This window comes from Pinus tabuliformis, chromosome 4_1, assembly GCF_031772625.1.
Source record: "Pinus tabuliformis cultivar Carrire ecotype Pingquan chromosome 4_1, CPIR1, whole genome shotgun sequence".
Taxonomy (NCBI): Eukaryota; Viridiplantae; Streptophyta; class Pinopsida; order Pinales; family Pinaceae; genus Pinus; species Pinus tabuliformis.
The window spans coordinates 464,067,712-464,083,370 of record NC_142303.1 but is presented as its reverse complement, the minus strand read 5'-3'; the positions used below and the strand labels follow the sequence as shown (position 1 = coordinate 464,083,370).

At 34.8% G+C, this 15,659-nt stretch overlaps 2 pseudogenes; both read left to right on the top strand.

Annotated features, from left to right (window-relative positions):
• The first annotated feature begins 933 nt into the window (after positions 1-933).
• LOC149176439 (uncharacterized) lies at positions 934-2,575 on the top strand (annotated as a pseudogene).
• Positions 2,576-5,945: 3,370 nt separating this feature from the next.
• On the top strand, positions 5,946-7,587 carry LOC149176438 (uncharacterized; annotated as a pseudogene).
• Positions 7,588-15,659: the final 8,072 nt, after the last annotated feature.

Sequence of the window (15,659 nt, the reverse complement as noted above, 5' to 3'; positions counted from 1 at the left end):
TTCTTCTTCAAAACAGGGTTTTGAAGAAGAAATCATTTAAATGTGATTTTTAGATTATGTAATTTGTTCTTCAGCTTTTCAACTGGCAGCTTCCTCAGCTCCCATCTCTGCAAAAGTACAAATACAATTCAAAACATCATCAGCAATCAAAGTCTGGCAATTTAATAATCAAATCAACAATGCCTTCCGCTCCTTCATCCTCACAGGTGGTTCCCATTGCGAGGCATGGTGTAAATGTCATTCTAGATATCTATCATTTTAGCATTTTCAGGACCAACAAACTATGCTGATATGAAAACCACAGAAACAATCTTGATTCAGAAGAATAGCAGTGGAGAAGGCATCTTGCAGGATCCAATTCTTGGACCTTTCTCAATCCTTAGAATAGGAATCAAGTTATCCATATGCATCTAGATTTTCAGGGCAATGGTACCATGGGAAAATTAATTCTATCCATTATTATATTGTGCATTATACTGGTAGCCATAGCACTTCTTGTCTCTGCGGCTTGCTTTATACACTACAAGGACAGACTAAGAATCCCGTTTTCAAATGTCTCATTTGATAATAGCACAAACAGTTTTACTAATCTAATAAGCCAGGGGTCATCTTTCACAGAAGAGTTTCATGCTCATGACAGCTCATGCCTCAGATCTATTACAGGATGCATGGGAAGAAAAATCTTTCAAATTCAATAGTAAAAGTGAAATGGTACCAGGCACAATTGTACAACAGCTCTCTTATTCACAACTAGCTGAGGCAACTGAGCAATTTTCAACGTTTAATCTCATTGGCGGCAGGAAGCTCTGGTGGTGTTGATGTGCCTCTTAGTAGTGGATCATTTCTCTCAAATATTGAGCGGAGGCACAAACTTATGAGCAAGGAGGACTCGGGCACGCTACAGAGGGACTGCTTTACGATTAGTATTGCAAAATGCAGGTCCAGATCTTGAATCAAATATTCATAGCCTCATATACCCTTGTTGACATTGCACCAACGCTAGCTCTTCTATTGGGTGTTCCAATACCAAAAAATAGCGTGGGTGTTCTACTTCCACAACTTTTTCATTCATTCACTGATGAGCAAAGGCTTCGAGCACTTCAATTAAATTCTTGGCAACTGCTGAGACTATTAAAAGCACGTTTGTCCAATTCGAAGTGTATTATATCATTATGCAATAAGGAAACGCATAATGAATATTTGGAAAGAGAAATGGGCGGTGAACCAATGGATGCAAGACTATGCTATTTATTTACAAGAGCTATTTTCCTGCATGATTCTTGGCAACAGCAAGAAAGCTGTCTAGATTTTGATCAGTGCATTTATGATAAAGATCCAAAACTCACAGTGGAGGCCTATACTGAGTTCTTAAAGACTGCATCGGAATATTTAGCAAGAGCAAACACTGAGAAGCCATCAGTTTTGCTCGCATTGGGAGGGTTTTTAATGTTTGGATCTCTAGTTTTGCTTCTTGGTATTTCATTCAGAGTGCGCCAAGCATTAAGTGAAATGTCATAACGCCTTTCCCTTAAGATTGAGGAACGAAATCATACTGGAAATCTAGAAAAAATAATAGCTATTTTTGGAATTTGCATTCATGTGCTTAGTCTGGGATCTAGCTCATTGGTGGAGGATGAGCAGTATACGTGGTATTTTCTATTATCAACATTGTGCATTACTCTTATACACAGAACATGTCAAGTTTGGAATTCTTAATCAGAAGAAAAATTTGAATTTTTCTGGTCTCAGGACCAACTAAAGTTGAGAGAGAATCTTAATTTTCAATGCCATAGCAGCAATATGGAGAGTCCAGATACAACTTTGAGATTGAATTGTGAACGTGCAGGATCATTACATGCTCAGCAACTTAGCACTTGTCAGTTTTTAGCTGTCATCCTTGTGTTGATCGCTGGAAAAATTTTTAAATCATGGCATCAAGGTGGTGTCAATTGGGTCTATTTTCCAGACATTGCAAAGTGGCTAGATTACAGCGGCCCTCATGTTACAAAATCTTTACGGATAGCCTCAGTTCTCTCAGTAATGTTGATAGCGTTTTCCTTTTTCCTGGCAGTTAAACCAAGAAAGTTTTTTCATTTTTTTTGTTGTTGCTACAAATTTCTTGATGTGTGGAATTTCAATTTTATTGTTCATATTATGGCACCAAGACCAAAACATGCCATCATTGGATTATTGGCCAACACTGGTGGCCCGCTTGGTATATGTTTCTCTTGGTTTAACGACATTAACAACACTGCTATTTTTTCCTTGGACCATATCTCTGCCAAGTTCTAGTAGCCTTGTTTCTAAAAGCCAAAAGCCAGAGATATTAGTTGTTTCTCAGTTCTGCTCTAGTATTACTAAAAACTGCATTGAAGCAGGAACAAGAAACTGCATTTCATTTGTTGGAATGGTCTATATATTGTGCTGGTGTCTTCTGCAGCCACTACTTCAACAACCAGTAAATGCTTGCCCTATTTTTATTCTTCTGTTGCAACTAATTTCTATGGCAAACAGACTCCAACCAATACAGAGGTCATTTCTTAGGTGGCAGTCATTGCGATATGCGCGCATTTGATTATGTGGCGGTTTGACCCGTATTTTTGTAAAGCAGCAGAGCGTATCTCCAGAAATTTGAGAGCGGTTGCAAAGTGGCAGTCAAGGATCGTTTGCCTATTTCAGTTTTCACGCTGGAATAATGGAAGGCTTTCTATATTTAATAGCAAATGGAGGATTCTGTGCTATCTATCATAGCCAAAGAATGCGATTTGATTTAAGATTTCAATCCTGATCCTATGAGGATCAGCTCTCCATATGTCAAGCCATCAGCAGAATGTTAGTTTAAAGGTTGTTTTTATGGCCAACGCATTTCCAGATTTGGGGCGCAGTTATGAAACCCAGAATGTGCAAAGTGGCATACAGATTCGACTGCTTATGTTTATTTTCAGTAATTGGGAGTGACACCTGTAATGCCACCGCTTCATCATTTTTCAACAATTCGAGTTGAAGAAGGAGCGCATTTTTATTTTCAGAAGAGCTGATTGTTTTCTATTAGTTTATTTATTAATAATGATAAAAATCAATTCCTGGTCTTGGGGTCGATTTGTTTTCCCCCAGCTGTGTTTATCACATATATTTAAAAGAAAAAATTCATTTGTAGAAGTTAGAGAGGGGAGATTTTCAGAGTGTTGGAGAACAGAGCTTTCAATGTACAGTTTTTGGCAGAGCTTTCAATGTACAGTTTTTGGCGGGGATTTTTAATGAAAATTTCACAGCTCTGATTTCTGAGATCCCTGTGGCATGATGATTTAGCATTAGTTTTTCTCTTATTTCATATGTAATCTGTTATGTTTCTTTTCACTTCATGATCATTTATGAGTGAACAAATGAAGTGTTTAGGTAGAATTCATAGTATTATATGCTCTGCCTATAAGTTTGTTCATGTTCAATGTTTTCTTCTGTTTGACAAGGATTCAAAGTTATTGTTTGCCCTTGTCAGCTCCTCACCAGTCTTGCCATCCCATTTAGTCTCAATTTGATGTTAAATTTCTTGCCTACCTTGCCTCAGTCATCAACCTGTGTTGTTCATTATATTTCTCTGTTTCAAGCTGTGATTTTGCCCATGCAGCCTAGAAAAACCCCGTTATTTAATTAAAAACCCCAAATCAATCTTTCAAATCAGTTTACTAGCCTAATATCAGTGTTACCCGTTTGGTCATCTCTTTAATTGAAGATCTACCGAGATTGACCGGAGAGAGCCTTCTCCTGCCCCGTAGGGCTAGCTACGGGGCTGAATGGTTTGATGTAGCTTTTGAGATTTGCCTTTTCAGCCTGAGGTGAAATTTCAAGTGCTAACATACTGGCGACCATACTGGGGAGAACAAATTGATTGTTTGCTCATTGATGTGTTTAATTCATAAGCTTAGACAGAGCCTGAAGATACACCAGGTAGCCTTCGAAAACGCTCTTGTTTTACATCAGCGTTAGTAGATAAACGCTGCTTCAGTCAATCTCCGTGAGCTTGTGGATATAAAACTTCATTCGCATTTTACCCCAGTACATGTAATCAAGGTGCAGATCTGATGCTGATGGTGGACAGCAGTCAGACACTTATGCAGGCTGAACCATTCACCTGGCGACTCCAACTCGATCCAGACATTCCAACGCATGCTGATCTGTTCATGCAATGGTAGGGTATGTGGCAGACCCTGCACTTTGTGAAGCTCTAAACGGAGTTAGAGAGTGGTTAGTAGATATTGAAATTAATGAAGAATTTTTCAGTATTTTCCTTCAATGTTTGAAATCTCCGAAGCTTCATCTTGAAAGCAAAACTAGATTTTGTGAGTTAGTTGTTGAAAGAGTTGAAAATGAGATTCAGTATCTCGATGAGCAGATTCAGTCATATGATTTCCAAGACCCTAAAAAGTTCTTGGAAATCGTTCCTCCATTGAAACAAGAAATAACAGATTTGCCTATAGATGTATACATTGACAATGTGCAGCTGGAAGTATGCATCACAGAGTTGGGGCAGCCAACAGAGTCCGGCTTCCGTGATCCTATTGCGGCATACATGGACACATTTTTCAGTTTGATTGATAGATCAGGCTGTATTTTCCGTGACCAGGCTCAGTACGTGCATGATGGGCTGCCAGCAACTGCATCTGTGACTTCGTGGCAGCATTCTCGAGCTACAACATTCTCAGGTTTACTTGAATGGTTAATTTGGCATTTTAGTATTACCTGATCTAGTGTTTGTACAGCAGATTAGAGTAGATGTTGTAAATAAATAAGCATCCATAAGGGCAGCATCTTGTTTTAGTTTGCTTGAAGATTGTTTCAGTTCAGTTTCAGTGTGAAAATTAAGTCAAGAGTTGTGTTGATGATGACTCCATTGCCCAATGGGTGAAGGCACTGTCTGCTCTCCCAAAGTTCTGCGGTTCTTGGCACCTCCACGAAGCGGTAGCTGCCATCCCAAGTGGAGCCGATGTTAAACTCTGTCTCATGTCAGAGATTGATTCTTCTTCAAAACAGGGTTTTGAAGAAGAAATCATTTAAATGTGCTTTTTAGATTATGTAATTTGTTCTTCAGCTTTTTAACTGGCAGCTTCCTCATCTCCTATCTCTGCAAAAGTACAAATACAATTCAAAACATCATCAGCAATCAAAGTCTGGCAATTTAATAATCAAATCAACAATGCCTTCTGCTCCTTCATCCTCACAGGTGGTTCCCATTGCGAGGCATGGTGTAAATGTCATTCTAGATATCTATCATTTTAGCATTTTCAGGATCAACAAACTATGCTGATATGAAAACCACAGAAACAATCTTGATTCAGAAGAATAGCAGTGGAGAAGGCATCTTGCAGGATCCAATTCTTGGACCTTTCTCAATCCTTAGAATAGGAATCAAGTTATCCATATGCATCTAGATTTTCAGGGCAATGGTACCATGGGAAAATTAATTCTATCCATTATTATATTGTGCATTATACTGGTAGCCATAGCACTTCTTGTCTCTGCGGCTTGCTTTATACACTACAAGGACAGACTAAGAATCTCGTTTTCAAATGTCTCATTTGATAATAGCTCAAACAGTTTTACTAATCTAATAAGCCAGGGGTCATCTTTCACGGAAGAGTTTCATGCTCATGACAGCTCATGCCTCAGATCTATTACAAGATGCATGGGAAGAAAAATCTTTCAAATTCAACAGTAAAAGTGAAATGGTACCAGGCACAATTGTACAACAGCTCTCTTATTCACAACTAGCTGAGGCAACTGAGCAATTTTCAACGTTTAATCTCATTGGCGGCAGGAAGCTCTGGTGGTGTTGATGTGCCTCTTAGTAATGGATCATTTCTCTCAAATATTGAGCGGAGGCACAAACTTATGAGCAAGGAGGACTCGGGCACGCTACAGAGGGACTGCTTTACAATTAGTATTGCAAAATGCAGGTCCAGATCTTGAATCAAATATTCATAGCCTCATATACCCTTGTTGACATTGCACCAACACTAGCTCTTCTATTGGGTGTTCCAATACCAAAAAATAGCGTGGGTGTTCTACTTCCACAACTTTTTCATTCATTCACTGATGAGCAAAGGCTTCGAGCACTTCAATTAAATTCTTGGCAACTGCTGAGACTACTAAAAGCACGTTTGTCCAATTCGAAGTGTATTATATCATTATGCAATAAGTAAACGCATAATGAATATTTGGAAAGAGAAATGGGCGGTGAACCAATGGATGCAAGACTATGCTATTTATTTACAAGAGCTATTTTCCTGCATGATTCTTGGCAACAGCAAGAAAGCTGTCTAGATTTTGATCAGTGCATTTATGATAAAGATCCAAAACTTGAAGTGGAGGCCTATACTGAGTTCTTAAAGACTGCATCGGAATATTTAGCAAGAGGAAACACTGAGAAGCCATCAGTTTTGCTCGCATTGGGAGGGTTTTTAATGTTTGGATCTCTGGTTTTGCTTCTTGGTATTTCATTCAGAGTGCGCCAAACATTAAGTGAAATGTCAGAACGCCTTTCCCTTAAGATTGAGGAACGAAATCATACTGGAAATCTAGAAAAAATAATAGCTATTTTTGGAATTTGCATTCATGTGCTTAGTCTGGGATCTAGCTCATTGGTGGAGGAAGAGCAGTATACGTGGTATTTTCTATTATCAACATTGTGCATTAATCTTATACACAGAACATGTCAAGTTTGGAATTCTTAATCAGAAGAAAAATTTGAATTTTTCTGGTCTCAGGACCAACTAAAGTTGAGAGAGAATCTTAATTTTCAATGCCATAGCAGCAATATGGAGAGTCCAGATACAACTTTGAGATTGAATTGTGAACGTGCAGGATCATTACATGCTCAGCAACTTAGCACTTGTCAGTTTTTAGCTGTCATCCTTGTGCTGATCGCTGGAAAACTTTTAAAATCATGGCATCAAGGTGGTGTCAATTGGGTCTATTTTCCAGACATTGCAAAGTGGCTAGATTACAGCGGCCCTCATGTTACAAAATCTTTACGGATAGCCTCAGTTCTCTCAATAATGTTGATAGCATTTTCCTTTTTCCTGGCAGTTCAACCAAGAAAGTTTTTTCATTTTTTTTGTTGTTGCTACAAATTTCTTGATGTGTGGAATTTCAATTTTACTGTTCATATTATGGCACCAAGACCAAAACATGCCATCATTGGATTATTGGCCAACACTGATGGCCCGCTTGGTATATGTTTCTCTTGGTTTAACGGCATTAACAACACTGCTAGTTTTTCCTTGGACCATATCTCTGCCAAGTTCTAGTAGCCTTGTTTCTAAAAGCCAAAAGCCAGAGATATTAGTTGTTTCTCAGTTCTGCTCTGGTATTACTAAAAACTGCATTGAAGCAGGAACAAGAAACTGCATTTCATTTGTTGGAATGGTCTATATATTGTGCTGGTGTCTTCTGCAGCCACTACTTCAACAACCAGTAAATGCTTGCCCTATTTTTATTCTTCTGTTGCAACTAATTTCTATGGCAAACAGACTCCAACCGATACAGAGGTCATTTCTTAGGTGGCAGTCATTGCGATATGCGCGCATTTGATTATGTGGCGGTTTGACCCGTATTTTTGTAAAGCAGCAGAGCGTATCTCCAGAAATTTGAGAGCGGTTGCAAAGTGGCAGTCAAGGATCGTTTGCCTATTTCGGTTTTCACGCTGGAATAATGGAAGGCTTTCTATCTTTAATAGCAAATGGAGGATTTTGTGCTATCTATCATAGCCAAAGAATGCGATTTGATTTAAGATTTCAATCCTGATCCTATGAGGATCAGCTCTCCATATGTCAAGCCATCAGCAGAATGTTAGTTTAAAGGTTGTTTTTATGGCCAACGCATTTCCAGATTTGGGGCGCAGTTATGAAACCCAGAATGTGCAAAGTGGCATACAGATTCGACTGCTTATGTTTATTTTCAGTAATTGGGAGTGACACCTGTAATGCCACCGCTTCATCAGTTTTCAACAGTTCGAGTAGAAGAAGGAGCGCATTTTTATTTTCAGAAGAGCTGATTGTTTTCTGTTAGTTTATTTATTAATAATGATAAAATCAATTCCTGGTCTTGGGGTCGATTTGTTTTCCCCCAGCTGTGTTTATTTCATATATTTAAAAGAAAAAATTCATTTGGTAGGGAGTGAATAAAAAAAATTGAGAGGGGAGATTTTCAGAGTGCTGGAGAAAAGAGCTTTCAATGTACAGTTTTTGGCAGGGATTTTTAATGAAAATTTCACAGCTCTGATTTCTGAGATCCCTGTGGCATGATGATTTAGCATTAGTTTTTCTCTTGTTTCATATGTAATCTGTTATGTTTCTTTTCACTTCATGATCATTTCTGAGTGAACAAATGAAGTGTTTAGGTAGAATTCATAGTATTATATGCTCTGCCTATAAGTTTGTTCATGTTCAATGTTTTCTTCTGTTTGACAAGGATTCAAAGTTATTGTTTGCCCTTGTCAGCTCCTCACCAGTCTTGCCATCCCATTTAGTCTCAATTTGATGTTAAATTTCTTGCCTACCTTGCCTCAGTCATCAACCTGTGTTGTTCATTATATTTCTCTGTTTCAAGCTGTGATTTTGCCCATGCAGCCTAGAAAAACCCCGTTATTTAATTAAAAACCCCAAATCAATCTTTCAAATCAGTTTACTAGCCTAATATCAGTGTTACCCGTTTGGTCATCTCTTTAATTGAAGATCTACCGAGATTGATCGGAGAGAGCCTTCTCCTGCCCCGTAGGGCTAGGTACGGGGCTCAATGGTTTGATGTAGCTTTGAGATTTGCCTTTTCAGCCTGAGGTGAAATTTCAAGTGCTAACAGATTGTTTTAGACATCTACACCAAATTATAAGATTCATTCAAATGCAAAATGTACCATGTTTTGTAATTTGCAATTTTACTAGATTCATTTTAAATAACTTGACAAAACAACTTTAAACAAAACCTAAGAATCATCTACTAACATTATAAGAATGATCATGCAAAATGTACCAACTAAATTCAAATTTTCTTTCATTGTTACATATTCATGAACTTAAATATGTAAAACCTTTAAGCATCAAACCATGCATCATGCAAATTGTACCATGTTTTATAATGCAATTTTATAAAATGTTTGCATGAACAACTTTATATTAAAAGTTAACTATCAACTGACATCCATAGTAGCCATTCTATACATGAATGCAAAATGTATACCATATTTTATAATGCAATTTTAAGTTATGATTGTTTTAGACATCTACACCAAATTATAAGATTCATTCAAATGCAAAATGTACCATGTTTTGTAATTTGCAATTTTACTAGATTCATTTTAAATAACTTGAAAAAACAACTTTAAACGAAACCTAAGAATCATCTACTAACATTATAAGAATGATCATGCAAAATTTACCAACTAAATGCAAATTTAATTTCATTGCTACATATTCATGAACTTAAATATGTAAAACCTTTAAGCACCAAACCATGCCTCATGCAAATTGTACCATGTTTTATAATGCAATTTTATAAAATGTTTGCATGAACAACTTTGTATTAAAAGTTAACTATCAACTGACATCCATAGTAGCCATTCTATACATGAATGAAAAATGTATACATACCATATTTTATAATGCAATTTTAAGTTATGATTGTTTTAAACATCTACACCAAATTATAAGGTCCAATCAAATGCAAAATGTACCATGTTTTGTAATTTGCAATTTTAATATATTCGTTTTAAATAAGTTGACAAAACAACTTTAAATGAAACCTAAGAATCATCCACTAACATTATAAGAATGATCATGCAAAATGTACCAACTAACTGCAAATTTTCTCTCATTTCTACATATTCATTAACTTAAATATGTAAAAGCTTTAAGCATCAAACCATGCATCATGCAAATTGTACCATGTTTTATAATGCAATTTTATAAAATGTTTCATGAATGAATTATTATTAAAAGTTAACTATCAATCGACATCCATAGTAGCCATTCTATACATGAATGCAAAATGTATACCATATTTTATAATGCAATTTTAAGTTATGATTGTTTTAGACATCTACACCAAATTATAAGATTCATTCAAATGCAAAATGTACCATGTTTTATAATGCACAATTATAAGAATCATCATGCAAAATGTACATAAACTCCAAAATTAGCATGTATTAAATCATAATAAAGAGTTATATTTAAAATATGTCCAAAATTTATATCATTATAAAAGTAAATATATATAATAAAAAGTTGTCAAATAAAAATATGCATCAAATAGATCAATTCATAACAAAGAGTTTTACTTTAAATATGTCCAAAATTTATATCATGATAAAAGTAAATATAATATAAAAAGGTCGTCAAATAAAAAGTTGCATCAAAGAGAATCTCGCTAAAATACACAATCTATCAACATCCTCCTGCTCTCATCAGAATCATGGGTGCTCTACACAGCATGTGTAATTGCATATATACATAAGACTATGTACTTTAAAATTAAATTTTAAAATTTTAAAATTAAATGATCATGTAAGATCATCAAAACAAAATAATAAAAATTTTCTAATTCCATGCAATACCTCATGGTGTTCCCCCTCCATCGCATCGTCGTGGTGTTCGCCATGCATTGCACCCTCATGGATAACTTGTACAATATATATATATATATATATATAGAGAGAGAGAGAGAGAGAGAGAGAGAGAGAGAGAGAGAAAAAAATGGAAAAATTGCACATGAAAATGCATAAACTCACAATTTAAAAAAAAATCAAGTATCAACTTCTTCAAATTGTCTAGACGATTCAATCCATGTAATCGACTCAAGTTTCAAATTTCATGCGATACCTTGTGGTGTTCCCCCTGCATTTCTCCCTCATGGATGCCCTATATAATACATGTACATGTATATAATAAAAATTTAAAATTGCACATGAAAACGCATAAACTCACAATATTAAAAAAATGGTTAAACAACTTTTTCAAATTGTTTAGATTATCCTAACCCCATTGCTGAGTCCATCGCTAAAGTCCCTGGAGAATAGAAATCGTCTCCACAAACCTAAATTCGAAAATTTTAAAACTGTAAGATAGAGATCTCATTTTTTAATGAAACTTGCTTCAATTTATAACAAAACAAAAGTGAAATATTCAATACTTGTGACAAGCGAATATTTGACACATCTCCTAATAGGGAGGAAGAGGGTGGTGCTATGTCGAAAACATCGAACGAAATCAAAATCTATTAACATTTAATTATATATGTAATTATTTCTTTTAAAAATATGTCCTCACGATACCAATATAATAAAAGTAGAATAATAGTATCAACATGAACTCTTCAAAAAAAACTAACATCTCTCAACATATCTTGATTGGAACCTGAACTTAGGACCATGATATTATCAAAATTTTCGTTCAAAAAACGAGTTAACTGCAAATGGTGAACATATGATACATTTGTGTTAGATTATATCTGAAAAAATTAACAAAATGTATGTGAATCGACATTAACACATACATTACATTACATTAAAATATCCACCCTAACCATTAACACATACCGATCCCATGCCCTCTTCCTCATGAAAAATTAGATCTTGCCAACCATTATGACAAACCTCTGCATATTCTTTAAGCTCCTCAATATTCATATAATCTATCTCCTCATATGTTTTATATACAAAATTAGCACGTGCTCTTTGTCAATTTAGAACAACATCAATTCCAGTCAATGCAATCTAGATTTGGTCTATAATGGCATCATTTCCTTCTCGACCAATTTGAGAAGTGGCATCCATCTTCGGCCACAAACTTATCAAACGAGGAGGTTTACGTACCAAAGGTGGCAGAGGGCGAGGAAATTCAGTATCTCGTAATGCACACTTATGTTCATATAGTCGACCTCTCCTAGTACCATAAAATTCAGATGGAAGGTCATTATAATCAGGTCTCATACCCAAAAAGAATTATGCATAAAATAATTTTTCAAAATAAATTGGAACCTCGTCATTCCATGGCAGATTTCCATACGCTGCAAGGAACCTATCATACAAATGGTTGGCTATATCAGGGTGCTTGAAATATTTCACCTTGAGCATCTTTCTTTTCAGCCCTTCTTTGAAATTAAACATAGATTTTGCATCTGCTTTTGTAACCCTTTTACTTACCTCGACCCATTTATCGGGACCCATTACTACTTCCTTTCTACGCCTCATCATATCTATAAAGCAATCAGTGGTTGGCCCAAGCTTCTTGTAAATATCAAGAAATGAGCTTAGAGAGTGCACAACCATTTCTAAGCTTTGTCGACTCTCTGCAGGGAGCTCCAAACTCCCAAGATCTTTCCTCAATTTTGAATAATGATCTATGCACCTATGTAACGTACATTGTTGGAGGTTTGTTTCCCAAGGAAGCTCATCAGGAATATCAAATGGATAGGTGGTAGTTGGTGTATGGTCTTCTTCTTGAATTGCTCTGCTTCGCTTACATTTACTTTGAGCAACATTTTCACCGCCTACATCAATATAATTACATAAATATAGAAACATGTGAGAAAATGTATTCATATTCATTCAAGATGGACACGTACACATATATGTACATACAATTCATTTACATATACAAATTTGTTTTAACATTATTATTTTATATATATATATATATAATTTACCAAAATGATGAGGATCATGATGATCCAATTGAGATTGATGACCACCCGGAGATGGTTGAGAACCATCATGACCACCTAGAGATGGTTGAGCACCATCATGCCCAAGTACATGAGTTGATTGAGCTTGTTGACCACCCTCATGCGACGACATAGTGAGAGAAGCTTCTAAAAAAAAAATAGAAAATCAATTCAATATATATGTATGTACATATGATTCTACCTATTTATCATTTAAGTAAATGCACATAAACATATATATAACATACCACAATGATGTGAACGATGGCCCTCCATTGATTGAATAGATACTCTCTTCGACCTAGTTTGAGATGCTCCTAAAAAAGTGAAATTTATTATAAATTAATAAAGCTAAATTGAAAAAAAAAAGCAATTTCATATGTATGTATATATAATTATATTCAAATATCATTTAAAAACTTGCACATAAACATATATATATACCACAATCGTGATGTAACGAATGATAGACCTCCCCCAATTGATTTGATAATCTCCTTTATCCATGACCTCCCCCTCTAGTAGATGCATGAGACTCAATTGATGCTCACCTCAAAGAATCAAGTGGAAAATTCTCATCCATGAAATGGATATCTATATATATAGAGATATATTATCTTCAAAAAGTTACCTCATGCATTTACAAATCTTAAAAATTGCTATTTTAAAAGATCAAGAATTCAAAAAATTATATATAGATATATGATCTTTAAAAAGTTACCTCATGCATTTACAAATCTTTAAAATTGCTATTTAAAAAGATCAAGAATTCAGAAAATTGATGTAACCCTTGAAGTTACCTCATGCATTTAATTGATGTAACCCTTCAAGTTACATCATGCATTTAAAAATCTTAAAATTCTTATTTAAAAAGATCAATAATTCATAAAATTGATGTAACTATTTGAGGGTTTCTTCAAAATTATTTGGTGTAAATTCTTCATTTAAAATATACTCAAGAGTAAAAACACAAATGTTGAAGTGCACATTTTAAAAATTAAATACAAAATTTTCTAAAACATGTCAAGTTCACCAAGTTGTACTTATATAGTGGGGGCAGACTTAGTATAGAATTGAAAAAAACACATGTTATTAAAAACAACATATTTCTAACTAAAAAACACACACATTCCAAAGATATCTTACAATGTCCATCAATAAATTTTGATGGAGAGCTTCTTAACACAAATTCACATTTCACAAATCTTGAATTGACATTGCCCCATAAAATAGATCACTAGACATCATATTAACATTTGCACAATGTCTTATGCTAAATGATTGAAATTGACTAACAATGTTTCTTTTTTCTCCATGCAGTTGTTTTAACCTCTCCTTTTTAACTTGGTACAGGCCTTTCATTTGGTTGCACACAAGTTCAGAATTGGTGAAGACTACAATTCCATTGGATCCATATTCCCTAGATGTTCCTAAGACTTCCATCAATGCAATAATATGCTTCATTGTTTGTTGTTCTTCTAGCTACATTCATTTTCCTTTTGAGGACTTTGTTCATCTCAATATTGCATAGCACATAAGTAATCATTGCTTGCCTTGGATTGGGATAACAAGAAACTTCTATGCATAATGTCTATTTTTCAACCATGTTTAATGGGTTTTCTAATACCTGTAAAAAACAAATTCAATCAAATGAATTTAATATATTGATTTATTGCAAATGCCTTAATTTATGGGAGAATGATAATAAATAAATACCTATTGAGATTGAATAATGGAATACTGCAAGGATTTAGCCTAGTTTTAGGATCATCTTCTATGTTCTCATTCAGAATTTATACATGTGATTGATAGTTCCATCAAGCAATTAGAAATTATGATGTTAGAAATTTATTGATTCTACGAATTGGGTCTATATAAAATCATTGTTTAAATGCATATTTGATAGATTATTTACACTAAGGGTTCATGTAGACTTGTTATCATTTTCATTCCACCCTTTGGTTGCTCTGCATAAGTTGATGGACAACACTTGCAATGTTGAATTAAATGATGTTTTTGTCTCTTGCAATTAGAAGATTGTATTCTTATTATGAAGGATGATTCCCACACTTCCTAACCTTATAATGGAATTATTTACATGTATGAGAAGTTGTTTGACATCATATAGCATCCAGTGCATATGGTAATATTTTGCATTTCGAGTAGCTTTCTTTTCCCTTCCTCTTTAGTAATTTTAATTGTAAACTTATTTTGCGAAGTTTTTTCAATATCTCCTTCCACTTTAAATATAAACAAAATGTATATCTAAAAACTTCCCAAGGATATTCATACTTCTCTCACAGTTTGATACACAATTCTTGAGACTATCCGTGACTTAATTATCTCAATCTAACTAGAGACTTATTATTCTAGTTGATAGATATATGTATGAAATATTGACATGATTTCTAGATACATATATGAAATATTAACATGATTTCTAGTTGATAGATATATATTAATATAAGGTAGAGCAAGAAAGATATATTTGTAGATTGTTGTTCGTTAATATTCAAAATTTTCGTTGAACAATCCTCAACGAAAATGGGTTACATTTTAATTGGTGGCAATCTCGGATGAATATATTCAGATGATGAGAAATGTTGTAGACAAATGATGATAAATGTTGAAGATAAGCCACACAACCCATTTCTATCCTTTGTTTTCCACAATCTTTGCAAGATGGAGCAGAAAGAATGTTTGGATAATGGTCACTGCGGATGTTACTCCTTTCTAGTGGAGCAAGCCCAGCTGGAAGAAAGCATGGAGGATTGTTGGGTTCTATTCATACTAATGCTAGCATTTGTTATAAACATGGCTGAAAATTTTGAAGGTGGCCAACAAACCCAACTCCTCCTATTGTGTTTTTCCCTAGTGTTATGGATTGAATAGATATACAGTGCATTTGTTTTTATAGTTTCGTTATGTAATTCAACCAATTTGGAG